This window comes from Echeneis naucrates, chromosome 19 (genome assembly GCF_900963305.1).
Source record: "Echeneis naucrates chromosome 19, fEcheNa1.1, whole genome shotgun sequence".
Taxonomy (NCBI): Eukaryota; Metazoa; Chordata; class Actinopteri; order Carangiformes; family Echeneidae; genus Echeneis; species Echeneis naucrates.
Window position 1 is genome coordinate 15,770,797 of NC_042529.1, and position 20,188 is coordinate 15,790,984.

At 40.4% G+C, this 20,188-nt stretch overlaps 1 protein-coding gene across 1 annotated transcript in view; it reads right to left on the reverse strand.

Annotated features, from left to right (window-relative positions):
- rbfox3a (RNA binding fox-1 homolog 3a) overlaps window positions 1–20,188 on the reverse strand; it is a 555,532-nt gene that overhangs the window by 153,101 nt on the left and 382,243 nt on the right. The gene's annotated exons all lie outside the window — the stretch shown is intronic.

The window sequence follows — 20,188 nt, forward strand, 5'->3', positions numbered from 1 at the left end:
CTGTGGAGGAAACTGGTTCACCTAATGGAGCATGCAGACTCGTCACAGAAACACTCCAGGCCGGGGGTTAAAATCCTGAGAAGCCACAGTGCTTATAATTACGACATGGTTTTGCTCTAAAATTAATCAGTTTATAGAAATTGTTCTCTCGCCCTTATGGTGGAATAAAACTGAAGAACTAATTTTGTTTGTAAACAATGTCTTTTTTTGTCTGGGAGTACTGACATAAAAATTGCAATTCTGTTGGTAAATATTGTGATTTATTTGATGAGATGTGAGGATTATTTCACTTTAGAAATGATTATGTATGTTTGCACTCAGATTCCTCCTGAATCCTGAATATTTACCTGAATGAAACTAAAATGTTATAGTCCTAGAATAAAGCTCAGCTTGACTGTCTGCAGGCTCATGATACCGGGAAGTTTAGGAGTTTTGAGATGAGCTCTCCTCCTGCCCAACCACTGCTGCTCTCTCCAACAGTGCATTGTCATGTCAGTAGAGGTTAGTCTAGTCCAGCTAGTCACAGAAATTCTGTATCCCCCTGGCTAAATTACTCTGTATCGCTCCAGCGTGGTCCTTTGTGAAGCTGTTATAATTCAGTGGTAGATAGTCTACCTGCTCTTCACCAAAAAACACCAGAGTTGGTGGGCTAACCTTGCCACAGTAAATCTTAGCCTGAGCCCAGCTCTAGTCGAATGTACAGTAGAAGGATCTAGCAGGGCTTCATTAGATAAGGCCCTCTGAGCTGGGGAGGGACCAACTGAGGAGGATCAAAACAGAAACAAGCAGCAGAAGAACTTCTTCTGTTTAAGGAAGAGATCTCTATTCTGGAGCAGGTCCTCATTTCACTGTCTAGTGCTCCGGCAGGTCTCTTTCTCTGCGCTCTCTCGTTCACTTTCTCTCTCTCTCTCTCTCTTGCTCTCTCTCTCCTCTAACCCACACAGTCCCCTGCTCAGCACATTCAATTATTCATCAGCTTACAGATGCACTGAGGAAAGCAGAGAGGAGGGAGGAGGCAGATGCAGACCTCCTCTCTGCTCTTTGCTGTAGCTGTCTTTCCATTCTCCTCTTCTTCAAAAGTGACCATCCCTTCATCTCCATCCTCCCACGTACAGGATGAATAATTAACACTTATGACCTCACAGGCACAAATGAGAGGGGCATAAAAACGCTGGTCATCACCTTTTACCTTCCTCCCTTTCTGTGTCTGTGGTAAGCACCTGAATCCTGACCTACCCTCCAGCACAGCGACTCTCTTCCTCTCACAGTCCCCTCTCCCACCCAAATCCCTCCCTCCCACTCCAAACCTCCTTCCACCTCCACCTTTCAATGTACCTGTTTCATTAGTTCTGGCTACTTGCTTTGTTTCCTCTCCTTCCTGCCCTCGTTATCGCTCTTACTATACATCCCTCGCAACGGAGGTCTTTGTTCTTGCCGTGACGCTCCAAAGGGACAGGTAGAAGTACTTTAACTTTGTTACTCTTGTGTGAACAGCATCAAGGAGATCACTGCAACCTCATAATTGTGTGCGTGTGTTTGTATGCACACGTAAAACTACTGCAGCACAGCCAGTTAATATGTTCGTCAGAACATTTAACACCTTTTTTAGTTTAGTAAAACATTGAATTTGGAAATAATCTGCAATCATCCTGCTTGTCAAATTTGTTGTAAGTGGGTCTAAATGTGCATGTACAAGTGTGTGAGCCTGTATAATCCGAGCCTGCAGTTGTGTGTATTCACAAGCACACAGTGCCCATGCAGGTATATGCTTATTTACAGTGTATTTATGTTACAGAGAAAGAGAGAGAGAAAGAGAAAGGGGGAGAGTGTCAGTAAGCAGCAATGATGAAGAGGAATAGCTAATGTCAGCTCCACTGGCTGCTGCCTTGGAATCAAAGCCTCGTGCTTGCTTCATATCTGCAGACAGCCACCAGCAACAGACTCCCCCATCATTAACTACTGTACAACCTACTGGACCAAGACAGGGAGGAAGAAGGAGGCGCTGAGACAACAGGAGGAAAACAGGATAAAGAGAAAAAGGACGCCCAAACGACTACGGTGTAGTAACATTATCTCTGTCCTTTCACTCCTCACACTTTTGCTTTCTCACTTGTTTACTTTCCTTTTTTTCTTGACTTATTAGTGAAGAAATTTCCAAAAATTCAATCCCTGCTGTCAGGAGTGTCTACATGTATGTATTTGTGTGTGTTTGGTGGGGGGGCGCACAAATCTTCAGAAAATCAACCACAGTTACAGTAAAGCAGATGTTCTTTTGCCAAAAGCCAGATAAAGGCAGCGCAGTGTGGGTGGATCAGGAGGGAGGAGGACGGTTGCTCGAATAACAGGGTTTTTTTTGTTTATTTGTTTGTTTGTTTGTTTTTTGTTTTTTGCATCTTTTAAAGGATGCAATCTGAGGAATGTTTCTGCAGCTTCGCCCTCTGATGGCTGCTTGCTTACAATTAGAACTCTTAAAGCAATCACTGCATACTGAACCCAGGAGTCTCACACTAAGTAGGGTAAACTAAGCCTGAGGGGAGCAGAATTTCCATTCAGTGTTGCTTCCCATAATGCATAGTGTTGAGTTTTAAGTTGTGGAACTCATGAAAGCTTGGGCTGTATTGAATCACGATGCAAAGCAAGTGCTGAAATCGATATGTTTAACAGCAAACCCTTAAGTTTTGTTGTTAAACAATACACTACCTGGCCTCAGCAATCAGACCACAAACACAGATCAGTGAAGGCACGCATTCCTGGGCATGCCAAGGAGAAGGAGCTTGAAGCTTCCTCCTGTAGGCCAACAGTGTAGCTGGGCTTCTTCAGGCGAAGGTTAGCACACGCTGCATTGCTCGCATTTCTAGTTTAACTGCACATCAATTAAAAAAAAAAAAAAAAGCCTCCTTTACGCACTTTCAGCTAAATCTCCTGAATCTCCCATCTAGGCCCAATTTGCATGACAGGCACTGCAGAAACACACACACTCACACACTGATGGAGCTGCTAATCCACATGATATTAACCCCGATAATGGGATAGAGCTCAAGCATGCCCGATGCCAGATAAATGACAGATGTGTACTTCAAGAGTATGTGTGTATTGCTTTCTGTACTGACTTTAGGATTCAAAAAAGAACAGAAAAAAGTATTTTTGACGTTGTATTTACCTCAAAGGAGATGCGGTGTGTGTGTGTGTGTGTGTGTGTGTGTGTGTGTGTGTGTGTGTGTATGTGCAGACTGTGAATCCAATTTTTGAATGCAGCAAGTCCATCCCATTTTACTCTGACTTGTTTCATGATTATATGAAAGATTTTGTGAATAGTTTGGCTTTTGTAAAGAGCTAGAATTACACTTCCTCACAAACTCCCAAAGGCCAAAAAGAGAACAATTTCAATTCTATATTATTTAATTATAATTATAAATATCCAGCAAAATGATTAATGAGGAAGTAGAAATGAATGAGTCACTGATTTAGCTTCACATCCATCATTGATCCAGAGTCTCAGAGAACTGTAAACCATCCATTTCCTTCATATTGTGACTTTCTTCATTGGTGACATTCCAGGTCAGAAATATTAGAGGATACTGACACGTCTGAAAAAAACAAAAAACAAAACAAACAACAACAACAGCAACAACAACAACAACAACAAAAAAACAGTACAAACCTATTGCTGAAGTCACTATCACTTTTAAGTCGAGGCCAGCAGTTTTTCATATTTGTCACTAAAATGTGAATGTCTCACCTCAAATGCACATGGCCCCCGTAATAACATGGTTTAAAATGTTCTTAAAAGTTTCACTTTGAAAAGCTGACATGCTCTAAAAAAGCAATTAATCACTGTTACTGTTATGTCACATCTTCCCGTAACATCTTCTTAATTAGCTTGTTTTTGATTGTATGTTGAAGAGTTACGGACTGTCCGGCTGCAACCTGACAGTTCTTATTACAGCCCCCTGTTTTCTAAATTAATATTTTTTTCTTGTTGAAAATCTGAAAGAGTCTGACCCTCTGGAGCTCCTGGTTAAAGGAATGAAGAGATATGAGGTGTAGGTCTTGTCTGATGCTGACTATAACTCCACATATTTCTCTCTGTGGGGGATTTAAAATGCCACAGCATAACACAACACAATCTGGATTTTACCCAACAGCCTACAGCTGTGGGATTTATCCTTCTCATCATGTCAGTGATAGAGGAGCAGGCAGTGATCTGATACTGGAAAATAACAGAAGTCACAATGTTGAGAAAGCTTTAGTCAAGAGGTTTTAGACTAAATCCTTTAAAGCAATTTGTAATGAGAAATGATCACAAATACAGTTCTTTCATGATAGCAATACAAACTAGCTGATCCTGCAAACAACAAGAGATTTTTAGCTGTGCAGGTAGTGTTTGTCTTTCTGTAGTTACATGGTTGTTATATAATAAATATGTGGTATTATGATCTACAAATCCCATCAGGGCCGGACAAGTAGACAGGCAATACGTACATAAATTATTTGATAGCTATTTTTTGAAATTCCACACACAAACACAAACTTCCTTGGCGTGAGTGTGACCACTGCAAAGCCACAACAGCATCACATCTCATGCAGCCCTGCATCACACCCGAGACAAAGATAGCACACTTTTCTACAGATGGGTAAATAAGCCAACCTGTTGGCTAAAACAACCCCCCCCCCCCACACACACACATATAAAAAATAAAAAACTAAAAAAACTAAACCCTGTCATGAAGAAACATAAACTGGTTCTGATACTAGGTTAGACCTAATAACTGTGCTTAATTTCCAAACATTGCATTCTCACACATGACCTCTATTACTAGAGATAAATGCAGTTTCTGCTGCAGGAAACATCAGAATTGCGAAGCAAAACATCAAGCTCAGGCTCAATGTAGCAGCAGAGAGGGGAGAATCATTGTAACAGAGGTGTGCTTTATCTGGGCCAATAAAAACGCCAGATCATTAGCACAGGGCCGTGGGAGTGGGAAATGATATAAACCTTTGTGTCTTGTCGCTTTGCTTACTCACACACAGGTGACAGTTCAGAGAACTAAAAGATCATTAGAACAAACAGACCGATAACAACTGCAAAAAAAGAAATTTCACAAACAACCATACAAACTAAGCAACACACATTGCAGAGTAATTGTTTTACTCTTTGGTGTGTAACTGCCCCCACCACAAGGCCTCGGTACTCACCCAGAAATACATCATCATCTCGGCTGAGAGGGGATGAGAGACCGGGGTGGTGGAAGATTGGGGTATTGAGGGACACCGTCTGTCCTGCTCTGAACGGTCTTCTTCAGTCACTTCAGTTTTTTTCTTTTTTGTTTTGGTTTGTTTCCGCAGGGAAGTTTTTTTTTCACCTCCTGTCTGCTCAGTGTAATCTGCTGGCCAGCTAATTGCCCCTGTGTATGGTCAGTTATAAAGTCCTTTTATGTGTCCCTCTGCCCCCGGAAGAAAGTCGGTTTTCCTCTCCAGCGGACTCTTCTGAAGCGTGACTTCGCTTCTCAGAGATGTTGCTTTTCCTCCCCTTGAACCTTTCAAAAAAAAAAAAAAGTCTTCCTCTTCTTTGCTGAAGGGGAGAAAGAGAAAGAAAGAAAGAAAGAGAGAAGGAATGAAGGGATAGACCCACAAGGGGAGAAAGTGCTGAGGGGCGTTGTTACTGTACCTCCCTTTTCTTTTTGTTCTTTACTTCACTTCTTCTTCTGCTTTTCCTCACTCCTCCTCTCCAACTTGTCACCCTTTCCTGCCCACTCAGCTCTTCTTGCCTCCTCTTTTTTTCTTGCTGTCAACTATTCTACTCTCTGTGATACATACTGAAACCTGAGCGCACTCTCTTTGCTTTCCTTCCTCTCGCGTTCGGGGTAGCGTCAGTCCTGGAGCTCTGATTTGAGGAGGGGGGCAAGACTAAAACGGACTTTCTTCGACAGTGTTCCTGGGTGAAGAGCGCTGGAGAGGCTTGGGGGGGGGGTAGGAAAAGCTGAAGATCAACACACGGTACAGTAGCACAGAAGCTTTCATCCGGAGAGAGACAAGTGCAGAAGGGATGGCGTGAAGGAAAGGAGGGAGGGTGATGTGAAGGGGCACAATAAAGAGAGAGAGAGAGAGAGAGAAAGAGAAAGAGGAGAGATGGAGGGAGGAGGGATGGAGAGAAGAGTTGCTGGAGGGACGCCGGGGGACAGGCTGCATAGAACTTGTGGGAAAGCCGAACAAGGAGCCGGAACGAGGGGAGGCAAGGCAAGACTAGATGAAGGAGGCAGGGAAAGAGGATGCACTGAGCTGGCAGGAAAAGAGAGAAAGCTTGTGCTTGTTGTTGCTTATGCTAAAGAGCCAACCGGTTTCATTAAGTTGCACTGGGAGGAGGAGGAGGAGGAGGACTGAAGGTTTCGGTGCTGGTGCATGTGGGAAGTAACAGGCAACAGAGCCGTCAAAACAAAATTCAATTTAGAGCGATTGTGTAACCTAAGGAGAGAGGAGGGAGAGGAGGAAGATGAGTGAAAGAAATGAAAACAGCTAAACTGGAGCTGCTGCCGTCTTGTTGTTCATTTGTGCTCTCTGTTTTTCCTTGTCTGCAGAGGGAACGATGGGTGGTGTGGACTAGTGTTTTTGTGTAGATGTGTATGTGTGTGTGTGTGTGTGTGTATGGGGGGGCAGTGTACTGTCTGAGTTGGCTGTGCTAGTCTGGCCCACAATTGTGTAGAGGGAATATTGTGCTGAAAACTGTTTGCACATGCCTCTGTGTGTTGTGTGCATGTGTGTGTTTGTGTGTGCAGAGTCTGATTGCAAATATGTTTTATATATTTTAGTGCCAACATTGCGTCTGCATCATCATACACTTGTGTTATTGTGTGTTTGTACCAGGATACATTTAACGAGTGTGTTTGCAATGTGGCTCTACAAGGCAGGCAGGCAGGCAGAGAGAGAGAAAGAGATGGAGAGAGAAGTGGATGAGGGTTGGATGTTGTAGCCTGCCTCAGCACATTTACCCCCTCACACCCCCACCCACCCACCACCATAACTACATTCAATACACCACTGAGGCAAGCTGCCGTATTAACCCCTTCACTGCCTGAATACTGCACTGCACACATCAGGAACACTGGAAATACTGGAGTGGGAGGGAGAGTCCCACTCTCAACATGCAAGAGTCCCATTGTGATTAAAGTCTGACTTATTTTCTTCTTCTTCATGGCTGAGAAATAGGAAAAAAAGTCCAGGTTGTTGGGAAATCGTAAAAACTGTATGTCCTCAAGACTTTAATCTAGTTTAATTCATGCTAGCAGCATATGAAAACACAGCATCATTAAAATTTACATTTGAAACAAAATAAGATTCATTAAATTAAATTGACCACCAGCAAGTAAAAAAATCTAAAGACAGTGTCTTGTTTTTTCTTTGTTGACAGATAGAAGTCTCAGTATATTTTTTGCACTGTCAACATCAAACCAGGAATCTACAGCAACAGGTTTTATTATGTGTGTCAAAGCCTCATAGACACTCACTGAACATGACACAGGAAAGTTCCTCAAACAACTTCAGTTCTCAAGACACCACTCCTTGTTAACAGGATTGCATCACATCATTTGTGCAGATTCATGCTGTCAATCAAATGTCAACTGAAGTGGAGGTTAATGTAGTTCATTGAGCCAGCTGTCATCTTCATGACACTATTTAATTTTTTTTTTTTTAGGAAGGAGCAATTACAACTAGAAAATTCCTTGGCAGAAATTTTGAGAGTGAGTCGGGGGGCTGCTCCCAGGACAGGGATGTCGACTTGACCAGTCAGGCTGAGGCATTAGAAGGTGATGAAGCCCTTTGGATAAGAGGCAAAACATCTTTGATTATTGATTTGTCGGAGATGGAAAATAAATTATTCAAACTGATGGTCATAGTCATAGTGTTCGTCAGCTGTGTGTTTGTGTCTCTGTATTTTTGTGTCTGTATGTGTTAATATGTGTGTGTCAGCTGTGTGTCTGTATGTGTGTTTGTGTATCTGTTTACTGTATGTGTGTATTCTGTATCTGTGCTTCTGCATCTGCATATTTGGCTGTCTGTTTGCATGTGTGTTCGTAGTGTGTCTGGCTGTGTTTTTGTGTGCTCATCTGTCTACATGCGTGTGTGTGTTTGTGTATGTTCGTATATTTGTTTCTGTATGTATGTATGTATGTATGTATGTGCCTATGTATAGGGCTGTCTGTCTGTATATTTGTGTTTCTGAATGTGTATTTGTGTGTCTGTGTCTGTCTGTATGTGTTTCTGTATATATGTATATGCCTATGTATAGGGTTGTCTGTCTGTATATTTGTGTCTGGCTGTGTTTTAGTGTTCCTGTCTTTTTATATGTCTGTGTGTGTGTCTGTGTATGTCTGCATATGCGTATCTGTATGTATGTGAGTGTATCTGTATATTTGTCTCTATTTGTGTGTGTGCATGTCTGTATATGTGTGTGAGTGCGTCTGTATATCAGTCTCTGTGTGTTGTGCAGTCTAACACAAATGTCAGTAGTAACAGTTGATCTGCTGCTCTCATATCAGAGGAGTCTGATGACATCATTGATTTGTCAGTTGGAGAAGAAACCATTCAAACTGATGGCCATAGTCATAGTGTTTGTCAGCTGTGTGTTTGTGTCTGTTTTTTTTTTTTTTTTTGTGTCTGTATTTGTTTATATGTGTGTGTCACTTGTGTGTGTGTGTGTGTGTGTGTGTGTGTGTGTGTGTGTGTGTGTGTCTCTATATTTGTGTCTCTGCGTGTTTTGTAGTCTAACAGAAATGTCAGTTGTCACAGTTGATCAGCTGCTCTCATATCAGAGGAGTCAGGGATGAGTACATTGATTTGTCAGAGTCGGAGAAGAAATCATTCAAACTGATGGCCATAGTCATACTGTTCGTCAGCTGTGTGCTTGTGTCTCTGTTTTTTTGTGTGTCTAGAGGTGTTCATGTGTTTGTGTGTGTGTATGTATGTGCTCATGTATTGTGCAGTCTGTCTGTACATTTGTGTCTTTGTGTGTGTGTGTGCGTGTGTCTGTGTGTGTCTGTATATGTGTTTCTTTATGTATGTATGTATGTGCTTATATAGGGCTGTCAGTCTGTATATTTGTGTCTCTTTGTCTGGCTGTGATTTTGCGTGCCCGTCTGTCTATATGTGTGAGTGTGTGTGTCTCTGTACGTCTGCATATGCGTGTCTGTATGTATGTGTATGCATCTGTATATTAGTCTGTGTGTCCTAACACAGTCTAACAGCAGTAACAGCTGATGACATCATTGACTGCAGCTGTGTGTCTGAGCTTGGATTGCTTCATCCTTCTCAGAAAGCCCATTAGGTTAATTTCTTTAGGCGAGCATCTCACTCTGGGACAATTTGTGACAAAACAGAGACTTCTCTTTGAAAACTGAGCAGACGCTGAGCACCACAACAACTGTCTGAAGCTATGTGTGTATTAGTGTTTCTAGGATGTAAAATGTGGACATAAAACATATGAAAACTCCTCTCCTTCCCGCCAGAGAAAAATACATGGGGAGTAATAGGAGAGATGAGGGGTGAGCATGTCCTTAAGGGGGCACAGTTCAAATTTGGACATTTTTCAAGACATTTTTCAAGAGAGGACAAGAATCTCTACTACTTTGGAGAAAATTATGTGTGTACCTCAAACTATGTGCCCATGAGGGCGATTTAATTATTTTTTTTTTTTTTCATGATCACCGCCTCACCGTTGCACTCTAACTGAAGATTCTTCCACTCTGAGCCACCAACATTCAATGCAATACACAGACGGGAAACTAAAATTTTCAGCAGAAATGAGACAAGCATGAGACTTGAACAATTGCTGATAAAAGATATCAGAAAGAGATAGAAAATACTGTGTCGTAGTAAATAATTTTTCCTCCGTTTGAAAGGTTAAATGGAAGTATGCCAAAGTATCAGAGGTTTGAAAAAGCTGAAAATTTTTGGGGATTGTCGCCGTCTCTCATTAGAAATGAATGGAGTTTTTTGGGCACGTTTTCACCATTTACGGCGCCAAAATATCGTATTCTACCCAGAAAAACACTAGCACACCGATCCCAGACAGGCCCCAGATGATGGGGTTTGGTCCATGGGGGTTAATTCCAAGCCCCCCAAAGAGTTTGCAATCAAAATTCTTACGTAAGAGTAATAATACGAAAAAGAATAATAAACACGCAGGATAACAATAGTGACTGTGCGGAGCCCGAGTCACTAATAATGATAACTGTGGCCACGAAAGAATGGGCATGTTCATTGACACCTAATCCTGACCCTCACGTCTGCTCTCTCCAGATCTAGAATCATCAGACCAGTCCTCTGCTGTTGTAGCTCATACAACCACAGGGTTTGACATGTTGAAGCTTCTCTGCTCCCTGTAGCCTTTCTGTCGAACCATAGACATTTAAAAAGGTAGAAATTAAGCCACTGGGATGTTGCCCATAGGTTTCTGAAGAGCAGTTTTGAACTGTGCATTGGCCAACTCCTGGATAACCCAAAAATTGGCAAATAAGTGGGTCCTGTATTGGGCTGAGACTTATGGTGGATTCTATTTTGTAGCAAGAATACAAATGGGAACTCAGTCCAACTCTGACTTGGAGACATTTTTCAGCCTCAGCAGTTGCTGTTTGGCTCCAAACAGTCTGTCCATTCTCCTCTGACCTCAGTGTTTCCTTCAAGGAGCTGCTGAACACTGAATGTACTTTGTTTTTGAAGGCTCCAGAGAATGCTACTGCATGATTTGCTATTCCCATGAAATAACCACTGTACTCATGGTGTCTCTCATAAAGTGCATGGTAAGTGTGATCTATGCCTTGGAGTCCCCCCAAAAAAAATGTACTAACAGGTTGTTAATTCTCCATTGGATATCAATAATAGCTTATATTATCTGATCAAGGAACCATAGCTTTGCATCAGTTGAGACACCAATGCTTCTGAAAATTCTCCAAAACTATGACCTACCCAGAACTAGGCCCAGGAGTATTTGCTACATTGTTTAAAGGATGAACGAAAACAATATAGCACAGCAAGGAACACAGCATAACAGCTGCTGATGTATGTGTGGTGCGATTGTCCACAGCCTCATCTACATATGACTGATTTACAGACATCTGTCAAACGAAAAAAAAAACAAGCAAACAAATAAATGAATAAAATAAAACTCTTGCGCTACTATTTTTTAAACAAAATTGCTAGAGATTAATTTGCTCTGTGCATCATCGCTGCTACCATGATGAAGCTCTACTTTAGCACCAGATGCTGTTGACTACAGTACAGCCGAAGTTATGATGGCCTGTATTAACAGTTCACTGTCAGCATTGATGAAACTATGGTAAGTATCTCCAGGTGGGGGAAAATTCTTTGCTAAGTGTACAACAGTCAGTCCAATAATGTATAATAAAGAAAAAGAATATGTTTGAATTCAGAAATTACTTAGAAAGCCTTTAAATCTTCAGCCTGCAGGCTTTTTGTAGGCCATTTCCCAGTAATTCATATTAATCACAATTAGCATGGAGAGTCAGAATAGATATGCCATTCATGTCCGTCGGTGCATTTGGAAGTTGACAGGACTGGTTCAGAGAGAAGATTCATACACATGAACTCTTTTTTTCACTCAACCGTTGGAAATGTGGAGGAACTTATTTTGAGATTTGCACGGGGGAATACACAACCCATTCTGTATTAAAGTTGCATCGAACACTTTCAGTGTTGAGTGTGTGCTTTTTTTTTTGGTTTGTTTTTTTTTTTTTTGTTTTTCTGGTTCAGGCCAGTTTTTAGAGGATTATGTGCATCAAATCATCATTAATAAAATGTTACCATGTTAATTTTAAAACATTGGCATAATTGCTGCAAACTAACATTGCACACATTTCCACATTTCATGCTAACTGGTCTAGATTTAACAGCAAAGGCAATTCATTGATTTAGGGCACAAACATTGATTGCTCTACAACACCTGCACTGCTCCCACATCTTCTTCATAAAAGGAAGCAGTGGAACACACTGCAAATGTGTTAACTTCACTTACAGGCATATTAACATTTACCAATGTAAAAAAATAATGAGCTAATTCATAGTTAAGACAGATTATGAATACCAACTCATATGCAGCCATTTGTGCTGAAATTGGTATTTTGGACTTGCTTGAAATGAGGCCATTTACATACATGTATGCATGCCTGGTGTGCAGCCTCAGCTCTCACTCTCCTTCATTTCTCCCTCTGAGACGGCCAAGAGCTCAGAGGTGGGCTGGGTTCGTTCTTTTTTTCCCCAGCAACTACCTTGCAAAAGCTAACATTTCCCTATCAAATCTTGGTGTCACGCTATTTCAGGTTTGGGTCATGAATAAGTTACTCCAGACCCTGAATATGAGTGAGCTAATGCAAAAAAAAATAAAAAATATATATATATATATATATAAAAGACGACAGAATGACGGTGCGTGGGTGTTGTCAGGGTCTAGGAGGGAAGGAGCGACGTTGGGTTGGTCAACACAGATGTGCGGTATGGACTAAATGTACAGAGTGAGCACAGGCAAAATGTCTCTATGATGTGTGCACTCCATCAGCCCAAGTCTGCTGGAGGTGATGCAAACCTCGAGGGAGGTGGTTGCTCTGAGGAAGTTTTTTTTCTTCAAATGAACACTTTACCTGCAGCATAAGCATCAGTAAATGTCTTATTAACAACTGAATATCCTCTTGTTAAAAGGTCACAACACTGTGATGCTGTGCTGCACCCAGGACATTTACTAACAAATACACACATTGCTGTTGCACAAATGTGTGCTGTTGTTTTCATTTAGTGAGACGCAATAACCCAAAGGAATGCCGGGAAAAATACTCCAAGAGCATAAGCTCGCTTCAGGGACATAATGCTTATGCTATCCCGGGCACTGCTTGGAGAAAAAAAGCAATGAAATTATGAAAATTTTACTAAGAATAAAATAAAATTTAAGTAAGACAAAATTAATCTGCCAATATTTTTCAAAGCAAGTGGAAATAGAGTTAAAAAAATGATTTTCTCAAGTTGAAAATCTGCTGGGTAAGAGGAAGTATCCCGAGGAAAAATTGCCTTGATTTATGAAATTATGAAAATAGATTAGATTAAATTTGATTTAGATTTCTCTTTTTTGGTCCCTGCTCATCCTCCCTTTATTACATTTACGCTTTACTTTTCTCACTGTATGCTCATCTTGTAATTATCATTTCAACATGTGTTTCAATGTTTTACACAACCGAAGATGAGAATATCACTTTTGAACTTGTGGATTTAATGTTGGGTTGAAAGGTACTAGATCTTCATCATTTGGCTAATTCAGCTGTCTGTTTGGTTTGTTGACTTGTTGAAAGTCCCATGGAGTGGGTGACTTGAACCGTGGTTGGGTTTCCGCCGCTGCCTAACCCACCTACAGAAAATAGCTCCACCTGATCTCAGCTGTCCTGCAGGACTCCTTGTTTCTAACTCGATATCTGCTGTCAGGTACACTGAGAAATCTCCCACCAAGGAAGCTAAGGAGGAACTCAGCAGGCTGCTTCAGCTCCAGCACCACTCACAATTCCCTCTCCAGGACATTTGAGATATTTCTTATTACTGCTAATGGTAGATATTGGCGTTTTCACTCATATGTTTTTTTTTTCTACTAGCTGAAACCATCTAGCAGCTCAATGTACCTGTTAGGCAGAGGAGAAGAAGCCGTGGAGGAGGGATGTCTTTGTTCACGGCATCCAGGTTAAAGAAGAGAGAAAGAAAAAGGGTGTAAACTGTGATTTCAATGGTTCCTGGATGAGAATTGAGACCTGTGGCCACTGGAGAGATTTTTCTCTCAGTCTCTCACTGTACATACTTACATGTAAGTATACTGTTGCTGTCCATTTCGTAGTCTATTCAAGTACTATTACAATATCTTTCACTCACAGAAACAAGCACCCTTATCTGGATCCTCCTGACATGTCCATTGAAATGAGCAGGAAATATTGGAAACTTAGTCTCTGCTCTTCCCCAAAAGTCCCCAAAATCCCATGTGAATTTTCATTGCAAATATCCAGCAGTGGTGCACGCACACTGAGACCAAAGACTTCCTTTAAGCAAAGTGATCTGATCGGCACTACTCAAGGCTTTGCTGCAGCCTCTGCATAGCTGACCTATTCCACAAGATGACCAGTAGTCCAGCAGTCCGTCTGTGTAGCCACTCAGTAAACCTAACACGTACTTTCCTACTTAATGGAGGGGAAGAAAAATGGTGAAATGCGGCCACACTCACATGGAAAGACAAGGAAGGTAAGCGAGAGAACTGCTGCAGTATTCTGTGATTACTGGCAAACTATACTTGGTATGTATTAGCAGTCCCCTTTCTGTCAGTTCTGTCATATGATTGACCTCCTGCTTATTTAGCTATCTTTATAGTCTCCACTAAGCACCTTGAATGAGTGTTACCTAACCATCCTCTGAAGATTTAGATCGTATTACACTGAACTTTATCAAGAAAGAAACACAGGCGGTGATCTATCATTGCAGCATAGTCCTTTTAATAAAAACACATAATTGTGAAAGTCTGTATTTGAGTGTACCATCACCTGAGGTGATGGTGTAGACATGGGACTGGCTCTAGCACCCCTGACAACCCTGGTGGATAAGCGATATAGATAATGGATTTACAGTATCTGGTGGAAACACATTAGCAGCAGATGCTTTAGGTCCTGGAAGTTGTGAGTTGGAACCTTCATGAATTTGACTTGTTTGGCCAGGTCATCCCACAGATGCTGGATTGCATTGAGATCTGGGAAATTTGGAGCCAAGTCAGCCTTAACTGGTTATTGTTTCTGAACATTGTTGCAGTGTGGCAGGGAGCATTATGCTGCTGAAAGAGGCCACTAATATTGAGAGAATACTATTTCCATAGACTTTGTTGTTTTGGGGTACTATGTTGTGCTCAGTATTTACCTAAAGGGGGCACTAAGATATTTGGAACACTGCTGTGGAAAAGGACTACTCAAGTAGACACATGCTGTGACCTAACTCCAATAAAATAGCCATTGTAGTTTATTGGCCTCAGGTTATTTGCTGCCTCCTCTGTTTATTTATAATCATAACAAAGGCTTCCTGTTAGAACATTGTCCAAAGCGTTTCATTGCCCCTACAAGCTTGTCTTTTTTTCTCTAATGCATCCTGGAGCCATGTCTTCCCCAGGTAAGGGATGCACACACACCAGACCATCCACACAGCGGAAAAGAAACCATGAACACATCACAGAGAGCTCTGTGGTACACAGAACAAGATCTATCAGGATTGTTGTCTTGGTTTTTTTATGAATGTTTTTTTTTTTTTTTTTTCTATTACAACAAAAATATAAAATATCACCAGGCTCAAACTTCTTAAAAAACTGAAATTAAAGTTTTTACAAGTTTACTTCAATGTAAAAAGTCACCACAGCACCTCATTAGAAATATAGTTTCAAAGATCTCCCCTAAAGGTTGATCCTATAATGAGTGTCAAGGAGCCTGTTTTTCTTTTAGCAGAAATCACAGGTCCAGCTCAGGATCTCACACACAGATCCACCGACAGGTTCACAGTATTGCACACACACACACCTCAGCTTTTAAAGTGGTTGCCTTCGTCATCAGTTCTGGGTGCACAATAAAGTCAGTGGTCTGTCTCTGTTCATTTTCAATTATCTCAATTAGCACAAGTGTGTGTGTCCTTTAGATAAAGCTGCTGACTCCATCCTGCAATACAGTATAACTATCAGATAAGATTTGTACTTTGCATATATGCACATGTAGCTCTGTGGAACTCAGCAGCCCTGGGCAAAGGGAGTATTTGGTTGATTAATGAACTGAATTGTTATTGCCCTTTAAAAAGTGATTTTGTCACTGGGAGTTTCCCTGGTCTTTATTCAGGGGCTTTCATCCAGTCTTCCTCACAGATTGCTTGAAGTCTGAAGACTGAGATATCTGCATGCTCTTGTTCTTGTCCAGTTTTAGTTACAGATCCACGCTTGAATTGGTAGGTTGATCCAAAAGCCTCAGAGGATTTTAAGGTCTGCTTTGGATGGTTGTAAGACTTGCTAAATGCTACTAATGTTCATCATAGATCAAACGTTTTTTTTTTCCATGTTGTTAAGTATCAGCTGACAGAGGTTGTCACACAAACGTAGTCCCATACTTAAACACGAGACATACTGGATGCATTAAGCATTAATGGTGTGTGTGTGTGTGTGTGTGTGTGTGTGCTGAAAACATGTACGTGTTCAATCCAGCTGTATGTGTGGTTGCTGTATCTCTCTACAAAGATCTTTCTGGATACTTGAATGTAATTTTTTCTTCATGACAATTGATTTATTTTTAACAGAATTTATTTTTATTTATTTATTTGTGCAGAAATTGTTTATTCTTCTTCTGTTTCAAAAGCTTTGTCCTTATTTGATGTAGGGCTCGCTTTGTGGGATTGCCCTGATATATAAGCTTTTATACATTTAGATGGTACCCATTAGCAAACATTTTCATATCTTCTAGAAAAAATTGTAATTTCAAGAATACATCCAACTTCATTTGTTGACCATATTTTGTACATATCGACTGACAGGAGTCATCAGATAAACCTAGTAATGTGTAATGTGTAATACTGAGGCATAACAGTGATACATGTGTGTGTGGCATATGTTAGAGAGGACAAATGTGTAACACATCAGGCCATCAAGAGATTCAGCATCATGCCTATTTTTCAGATGACCTGCTGTGCTTGCAAAAAAACTATTGTCATTATACTATTGGCACAATACTACTATATTATACCAGCACAAAACTGAAGCTTTCCACTTTTATGTCAGTGTATGAAATTGATATATGTGAGAAATGAAATGAAATGAAAAAATGCTAAAATTGAAAAAAAAAAAAAAAATTGTCTTAAAGAATTTAGAGGAACTTTCTGTCAAAAAAGGGTCAGGCATTAATTTAAACTAATGAGCAAACTCAAGTATCATGGAACCCTCAATATAAATAGACAGAGGGGCAGCAGCAATGCAGCCAGTTTGAGTCCTGACATTATGGCAGCTTATTTCACAATTTTGTTTCTGATATATTTTTCCATCGAAGCTCAGACTTCTTCTAAAGTTTCCTTTGTAATTAAAACAGTAGAGGCTTAAAAACACTGAACATTGGCAGCACACGAATCACAAAACACTTTAGTCTGTAAATTACTAGAAAATTCAGTTTTATATGGGCCCATAGTGAAGCACAGGGAATTGCATGATGATGAAGGATATGTTTATTACATCATATAAATAATCAAGCAATAAATAGTGAATGCCATCATCATCATCATCATCAGTTACAACAAGCAAAAAACAAACATGTTTGTCATGAAAAAAGCTGATACTATAAAGTCAGGATGATTTCTTTTTGTGCTGCCTCTGAATTAATGAAGGGAAGAATGAGAAGTGAATGAGAAGTTGAGTGAGACCAGCTGGTATCTTTGTTAGGGAGCTCAACTGACACTCAACATCTGCAATGCACTGAATCATTTATTTAATGATTGAAATTACTGTGTGTGTGTCTGTGTGTGCCATTAGCACATCACTTTAAATAAAACATGACTGATATATCTAATAATAATTTTTGATGGTATCAGCTGTTGTACAGGAATTCACAGTTAAATTATGAAATGCTGATGATATATAGTGTAGCTTTCACTGCTAACAAATTTGACAGAACAACTGGTTTCCAAATGATAAGCAATCATTTACAATATAATGGAAAAAAAACAAACAAATTAAAGGCAATGATCCTTTTGCCATAAAGCAAAATAGTTTGTCTTTTATCAGGGCACTAAGCATCAGACAAATGCGGCTGTGTGACTGTCTCACAGGCAAGTGATCAGACTGTGACAGCAAATATCCTCTGTAGTATCCTGACAGGGAGACAACATCGATATCTATCAAATATAACATTTATTAGCAGTTCAATAAAACAGAGCAGCGCAATCACCAAGTGACATGTAAGATATTACAGCCTAATTCAAAGTTAATTGAAATACCACTAATATTGCATTAGTTTGTGTTAATGCCAGAACCCAGTCTATTATTTACTTGACTGATCCTGAAGGAGTAACAACAACTGGCAGACAAGCAGCCTTTGCGTTGTATAACGCAAAACGTGATGATGCCCCTCCACAGAAAGTCACAGGTGAGACATTACAAACCTGCTGTAAAACTGGCCTGTACATCTCTTCCGAGCAGTGATAGCTGCTATTGGACTGCAGGGTGCACTAACAAATGCATTACATTCATTAATAGTTCATGCTTGACCAACAACAGCATCACATCTGAGATTCAATGTTACACCAACAGTGTTCTACAACAAAATAATAACCTCAACCATTCAGGAAAGGGTTAGACGATTTCTAATGTGACTTGTGCAACACTTTTGTTTTCTAATTTTGTCAGATAAAAGTCCACATTCCTTCTTCCATCTGAGTCATGTTTCCTCCAAAAGCAAGCACCTATTCCGCTCTAGAAGGCACTTAAGAAAGCTCTACGTACTTTCTGTAGGTGATTGGGAAAAGTCAGCATCTTTGGGCTAATTGATCAGCGGATCAAGGGGAGCGCCATGAAACTTGACAATCAGACAATTTAACAATGAAAGGAAGTTGATTCCACTGTGTTTGGACTGAAAAAAAAAAAAAAAAAAAATCACTCCAGTCAAATAGGTCCTGTGTGTTTCTTGTGACTATTTGATGCCTCTGCTGCTCTAGTTTCCACTAAAATAACATAACAGCCCATCACACACTTTTTGTTAGCAAATGTGTCACCTTTTTGAAAAAAAGAAAAAGGCAATTTTCGCCCTTTTAGTCCAGGTATACCAGATGTCCCTAAAGTACTCTATATATGCACAGTATTATATACAAGCAAACTAGTAACTAAGGCCATAGTGGTGGCCTTGAGAAGAGAGAAGGGTGACTGGTGGAGTAAATAAACAGCTCTATCAGGCAGCCAGTGCCTTTTTCTCATTGTTAGCTTTCTCAGAGGCTGTAATTCCGTAAACACAAATAACAGTTTTGTATGATTTTGTTTTTTCATTTGGTTAAAATTAAATAGTTTCCTGCTTAAAACCAACTTTTACTGCACATTTCCTCTGCAATATTCAGTCTAGTATGTTGTGTTATTTTAGCCTTTTATTTTGCCGACTGTAGTCTTTGTCCATGTGGTACGCATTCTGCTTTCACAGCCGTAACCTCTCTCTTACTCTTTTGCTTGCTCACTTGCTCAATGAGTAAGTGTTTGTGTGTGTGTGTGTGTGTGAAACCTAAAGAATCCTGCAAGTGGACAGCAGGGTTTTTGTGTGCATTGTGAAATATAATCAAGCGGCTGCTTGATCAAGAGGTGTGAACCTGCTCAGTGTGAGTCGATGTGTTTAAGGATCAGGTTCCCAACAGAATGTATAGATGTGTGTTGTAAAATGTAGGATGAGGTCAGGGTGCAACAATTTGGCATTGTGTGCTCTGTTTACTGAAATTGAGAGAGTATTGTAACCAATGAGCCAAATAGATTTTTGTGCCAGAGAATTAAGGGTTCAACCTTCAGCAGAATATTGTGTCAAGCTTTAAGGGCGTTACTGTAAAGCTACTTTTCTGATAAAAAATTATTGAAATATAAAACGCAAACCAGAAATAGAAAAAACTATCTTGCAAAATGGGAACTGATCTTGTCAGAGGCCAAGATAAGTGCATTACCTGGCCTATCTGTGCATGTGCCTGCCAAACTATGTATATATCCTAGTCAAGACTTCACAGGCAACACAAGTAGAAAGACACTGCACAGTGAATGTTTTGACTAATGGAGGAAACTGCCATCAGCAAGGATGCATGTTGCTCATAATTTCCAGCATCCACAGGAAATGATGCTCTGTGTTACCATCAAAGAAACAGATGGGCTGTTTAAGCAGTTGGATTTGACTTAATATCCATTCAAAATTTTTTAAACTCACTGCACGTCATCATGCAACACCACCACGGCAAGTCCCCACTCAAATACAATGCAACATCGAGTAAGTTTGTAAACAAAGCAGTTGAAGTATGCTGTTGCCATGCCTTAAAGATCCTTGGATGACCAACAGCAGGATTAAAAACAAGAACCTCAGGAGTTTAAATCTGGTTGCCACAACTGATTGGTTCAAAAAGTACATAATCTCCAGGAGGA